At 41.9% G+C, this 6,490-nt stretch overlaps 1 protein-coding gene across 1 annotated transcript in view; it reads right to left on the bottom strand.

Annotated features, from left to right (window-relative positions):
• SNX10 (sorting nexin 10) overlaps positions 1–5,586 on the bottom strand; it is a 29,268-nt gene extending 23,682 nt beyond the window's left edge. The window contains exon 1 of the mRNA XM_062622765.1: positions 5,564–5,586. The gene's annotated coding sequence lies outside the window, so the exon portion shown is untranslated. The remainder of the gene's footprint in view (positions 1–5,563) is intronic.
• Positions 5,587–6,490: the final 904 nt, after the last annotated feature.

The raw sequence follows: 6,490 nt of genomic DNA on the forward strand, positions 1-6,490 counted from the left end.
AGTAACTCAGCCTCAATGTAAGAGGATGCCTTGTACTTCATTCATCTGGTCCAATTTAATACCTGGGGTCAACCCAAGGAGTAATGAGTTCCTTTCTGTCCCTCACTGTCCATGAACAGGATGGTGAGGACTAACTCTAGCCTGCACAGGTCACAAAGCATGCTTCCTTCTTTCATCTACCCTGCTGGTTATCTGCCTCGCCTTCCCTCAGCAAATCACCATAAGGGTCTGCTCATCAGAAGCGGAAAGAATATGAAAGACATCAATATTTTTATCTAAACTCAGCACAGCACTCAGGTGTCTGCAGACTGCTTAGTTAAGTCCACAAAATAAAGTACCCCTTGAGCAAATCCATCTCACTTCCCAGGCTGAAGGTACTGGTTTCATCATTGTTACATTACAGTAGCACCAGAATCACTTGCTGCAGAGCAGAAAACAAGCACGCTGTCTAAACTGCTTTTAAGAGCTTTCCAAACCTCTGACAGAATTCACACACCTTTCCTCCAACTTCAAGGCTCCTCAGAAACGCACTGCCAAAAATCATGTCCTTGTGGCTGCACTTGAAATTCTAACTTCCAGCCACTGCTGCCAAGATGTTCACTTAACTACTCTTTCCTTGCAGGATTTCACTACATTTGGTTGCCAAATGCTTGTCTATGGCCACCAGGTATAAGACAGCTCCTTTTCAAACACTACAATTTTTTCCTCACTCCACCATTCATTCCCTGGTGCTGCAAGTTTCCTGCCCATTAAGACCTGGTTTATCAAAAAATTTATTGGGTCTATTAAAAAAAAAAAAAACAAAACAACAAAACCAAAATCAAAGAAATTTTCATTCATTTCAGAGGAGCCTCAGAATTAAAGAGTTAATCAAACACGCAGATTTCCTTCTCCCCTACTAAATAAATACATTACATGGATTACAGTGTCAGGTGTGGGTCACAAATTTCCAATTACAGTGCTAGTATACCATATTCTTAATTTCCTCGAGTTAATACCATACTGCTGGACAGCAGTATGACTCACACACCAAGCCTGTCTGAAACCTCCAAAAGCCTGAAGATGAACAAGGAAGAAGTACTAAGAAATCTGTTCACAGTGGGAAGAGAGCATCAGATGTTTCTTCACTTTCCTGTTTTCCCTTTTTTCTTTTCAGTCTCAAATTGCAGACATATGCTCAACCAAAGGATTTCTGCAGTTTCAGTGTACGTTCGTTCTAATGCAAGAGAACGTTGGCTTTCTTGCATTAGAAAATACCAACAGTATTTTCTATACAAACAATGACAGTTTGGGCTTTTTGGCAATCCCTAGAGAATGGTAACTGTGGGTCAAAACACTGAAGGAACAGTAAATAGCAATTATTTATTACTCGGGCCTGATGCTTGCCATATCTTCTGCAGATAACCTGGGGACCACTCAAAACGCTCCTGCAGTTCTGGCTCCCGTGTTCTCCAGGCAGCCTGTCAAGCTGGTCTGCCACATGAGCCTGCCTGTGCTACTCTTTCCAAACATAAAGGTGAATAATAAATAGCTTAAACTACACAAAATTATTTTGTAGTGTATATAATTGCAGGTTTTGTTGCTAAGGCATTTCCAGAAGGCCAACAAAGACGTGAGACAGTCTTTGAAGGGAAGTACTGGTGAACTCCAAGGTGAAGTCCCAGTAAGCCTGCTTGCTCCAGAGAACTTGAGCTAGGAGAAGCTGATTTCAGAAGCAGCAGCAGCCCTGGCAATCTGGCAAATTTAATCATCTTTCAACTACAGCCATACTTAACATGTGAAATACTGGACAGGCACTGGAGTTTTTACTGATACTTAACACAAACAGGGCATACCATTGGCAGTAAAATTACCTTTGAAAACAAAGGGAAAGTAGCAAGTAATTTCCAGCCTAAAACCACTTGCTTACATAATAACTGAGTACTTCCCAAATCAAAGTTCTGCTCTTACTTGAGATCTTACTGGATACACCAATGAGAACCAGCAAATAAAATCACACAGATAACCCACCCTGAGATATTTTTGTATGATGTCAGTTAAACAATATCTCAGACAGCTTTTAGTTTTACAAACTGGATTACAAACCAAACAGCAGAGATTTGTAAATAGAGACTAAAGAATCAGCATTTCAGAACGCTGACTAAAATCCCAAGACAAATCTTAAACGCTGCTTCTGAAGGAGGGCTTATGTGCAAAGAAGGTATGTTTTACATTCTTAAAAAAAAATTATGTTTCTTACAGGAGTTAAATATTTCATTGCATTCTATCTCTCTGTAATAAGTGATTTTTACTTATCACAGGAAAAGAAGGGCTGATGGAAGCTCTATCTTTGCTGCTGAGTAAGCAGTGCAGAAGTCAGGAGACGCTGTGCAGTCTTACTGCAACATTTCTTCCTCGGTCTCTCAAGTGCAGAGGCTGTCATCACCTGACCCTTTCATGACTCACCCCCTGGAGCATCTTGAATCTCTTGTGTTGGAAATTTCTCTTGTTTTGCTCATTTCGAACTCTTTTAACTTATGATATGAATTTTCTCTGCTGCTTTCATTGCTGTCACTTAGCACTGAGTATTTTATCTTGATTTTCTTCTTGCTGCAGATTTCCTTTATCGTACCATACCAGCTATTTTTTGATGTGCCACCTGGTCCCAGCATCCACGCAGGAAGTGTGGGTGCTTGGCCTTGTCCCCAGAGAGGAAAGTCAAGCAAAAGCAATAGTCCTGGTGATAACCACAGAATTAGAAGCCCCAGTCTCCTGAGGTGCATCTGGGGAGATGGCTGGGAAAGACCAAGCACAGACAGAGCCAAAAATAAAATTAATAGTTAAGATCCTGAGACGGATCGATCCGAAGCAGTCTCTATAATGCAGCTCAAAACAGTGGGGAACAACAGGAAATATTGCCATCAACACAGCATGCTCACAAAGCATTTCAATCAACTGTTCAAACAGTTGTGTTTCTTGGGTCTTTTAAGCTGACCAGGCCCATAACAGATCATTATAGGAGTTTAGCTGGATTAGATGTCCAGTCTCTCACACATGGCAATTCACTCTTCAGTCTCCCTTTCCTTAAGGAATGTATCAGATGGCCCATCGTTACCGTAAAAACCTCACCTGTGTTGCATCTGCGCAGCTGCATCCATACATGGGACTAGTTTATGAGCTGGATCTATCAACAGTTAAATTAACCATTTAAGAATGTATTAACAGTGAACTTGATCAGGCAGCTTGCCTGTTCAACAGGCCTTGTTCTCTTCCTAAGCTGGCTTGTGCCATTGGATGAAAACAATATTTATGAAGTAAACAGCGTTACTCATTGCTCAAGTAGACAGTTCTGAGGCACAAACACCATATGGCCAGAGGAACTTTTCATGAGGCTGACCAATAAGAAAGCCAAGCTGAAAATCAGTGATTTATTGTCCATACCTGTAGATTGTCTACTTCTCATTTCTTTTATGCCTGCTAAATGTTAAGGTGTGATTTTGGTTACTTTCACCCCAATTATGGGCCCCACTGCTGCACCATGACTTCACGAGACTGGCATCAGCCCTTGGCCAACTCTAAGCATGGGAGGCAAATTCCTGGTACAGAAAACTCTTTTCAGAAAAGCAGCACTTGGGTTTGACTGCTCTACCATCACAGCCAAATCACAGGAGCCCCCGGCCAGCCTGGAACCAACACTGACTCAAGGTCATGCTGGAAGGGCAGCAAAGGTAGAAACCTTCATGTCTCCAGGACAAATATGGCCCACAGCTTGCTTTAACAGTACCTAAACCCACATGATTTTTTTCCAACAATTATTTTAAGTAGACCACTAAGTGGTCTGAAGGGCTTTTTCTGCCTTCGCCAGGAGAAAAACTTCCCACTCACAGAGCAGGTGCTGCCTAAATGAGCAGAAAGCACAGATTTTAATTTTAAACCTGGTCAGTTCAGACTGTATGTGAAAACAATGGTCTGAGATGAAATTGGTTTGTGTTGTTTAAGTAAGGCTTGTCCCAGGTTCACTTAAATGCATTTACTTCACACCAAAAAAAATAGTACAATCCAATCTCAGAACAACTGTCACTTTATATAATCACACCTTTAGCTATACCAGTTGAAACCTACGCATTATGTATGGGCATGTTCAAATCCTACAGGCAAATCCGCAGTAAATGTCTATCACATTGCTGATGGGACCTGCCAACCACCAAGAGATCTTTTCCATCTCTACCATTTTGCAGAATCACAATGATGCTGTGGGGACGATGACTTCTCAGTCCAGAGCTAACAGGCATCTCAGAACAAAACCACAATCAAGGCAACTCAACAAAACGAATAGCCTTGATGAGGCAGGAGCAGAAGGCACCACTTACGGCACATCCTTCACAGCTGGAAGCCTATAGAGGAAAACCTCACTGCAGGTACCCAGACTAACTGGTCACTGCCAGTAACTGTTCTGCAGTATTGATGCAACTGGGTCACTATGGCCAGTGGAAATGGAAGTAACCGTTACTGACTACATACTCTGCTTTATAGGCACGTTTCAAATCCTGCAGCACTTTATATACAAGCAAGTGCTTTACCTACCTTGAAAACACTCTGTAAGGATAGTGACCCTTGATAAGGTCTGTTTTACTGATCTAGCAGAAAAACAGGAAAGGGAATGGTTGTCATCTAGCCTAAAAACAACACATCTTCTGCAACTCTAAGAGCCACCTATTAACTGATTGCTGAAAACCAGAATTTCTTCTGTATGAAAGAGAGAATAAGGCTATTAAAGGAATGAAAGTTACCCAGTTTAGCTGAGCTTATGGGCAAAAGACTGCAATCCTTAGAGCTTATCTTTGCTAGAAATCCAGTGAACAGGTAATCATACACACCAAAGCCAATTATCATTTTCCACACTGCCAACAGACTTATATTTCAGACAAGTCAGTTACCACCCAAAGTTAGATTGATAGAAGCTTTAGTCATCCTCAGGTGATCAAAATAATTCTGCAGTGTTCAGAAACACACTAGTGCTTGTTGCTGTCATGGTCTAAGGGCATAGGCAAGACAGGCCAAAAGCAGAGATGGTGTCTTATATGAGAGACTAGAAACACACTTGAAAGTATCTCGGAGCCTGTTAAGCCTCAAAGCTGTATTTTTTCAAGCAGATGCGTTACTCTAATAAAAGATATTCAATGTGCAAAACTCGCTGTGGACAAAGAGTTCTGTGGTTCTGGAGAGCCTGGGGAATATGGAAGAATCACTTCTGAAAGGAAATCATTGCTTATGCACATAAGCTATATAAAGCATATTAATATTTTTCAAATCTCATATTTTAATTCATAGCAAAGAGGAAGGCAAAATTTGTCTGTGGACTGAAGCCTTAAGACTACCTTTATGTTTTATTAAAGATAGTCCACAGTAATCCAAAAACACTCTTTATAGTTACCTTGCATGAGTTACAAGGTTTGGTGCGTGTATTTAAGGGTACTTTTCCTGAGAAAGTCAAGATACTTTGTTTGCAAGCTGGCCTGAACTATTAACACCTATTTACCAGGGTTTGCACTAAACCCCTGTGATTCAGCTGTGAAAAGATCACCAGAAAGACCTCAGCTGGGAGAGGATCTTGCATCCCTACTCTAAGATTTAGCCTTGGAGTACACCCCCAGTGTAGACACCCTTTTCCTGGCCAGCAGGTCAAACAGATCCTCCTTCCAAATGTACCTATGATGAGAGAAATAGCAGGCTTTTTATGACAGCAAGTAGTGATAGGACAATGGGTAATGGCTTTAAACTGACAGAAGGTAGATTCAGGCTAGATATAGGGAACAAGTTCTTTACTGTGAGGGTGATGAGACACTGGCACAGGTTTCCCAGAGAAGCTGTGGCTGCCCCATCCCTGGCAGTGCTCAAGGCCAGGTTGGAAGGGGCTTTGAGGAACCTCCCTCAAAGTGAAGCATCCCTTCCCATGGCAGGGGGTTTAGAACTGGATGATCTTTAAGGTCCCTTCCAAGCCAAACCATTCTATGATTCTATCCAACAACCAATCTTCACTATGACCCGACTGACATAACAAATCCACTGTAGTTATAAATTCGTGGGGGGCAGACCAACTGATTTTACAGCTATTAAACACCAGTGTAATTATTTCATGTCTGAAGTCATGTGAAGGTATCTCTGAGCTACGTTACTCCATGCCATGGGAGACAAGGCTATTACATTTAGCTGTTCTCAAAGCAAGCATGATTGCAATGACACTACGTGCCAATGCAACTATTTATACAGGCACATGCCTGGCACACCCTAGGCTCTGGCATTATCAGAATGCTCTCCAGCACTAGAGACTCACAGCTATTTCCCTTCTCCCTGTAACCAACACTCCCCTTACTACCTCACCTTTTTGCGCCTTATTAGTAGAAATTCATTTCTCCCGGGAAGAGGCATGCCACTCTTGGGAAAGCAAAGCCTTCCCCTCTGGGAAGACAGCTGAAGATCTCATTAAAACCAGCACCAAAGTTATGACTAA

This window comes from Pezoporus occidentalis, unplaced genomic scaffold (assembly GCF_034315485.1).
Source record: "Pezoporus occidentalis ecotype Australia unplaced genomic scaffold, CSIRO_AGI_Poc_V1 ctg246, whole genome shotgun sequence".
NCBI classification, from domain to species: Eukaryota; Metazoa; Chordata; class Aves; order Psittaciformes; family Psittacidae; genus Pezoporus; species Pezoporus occidentalis.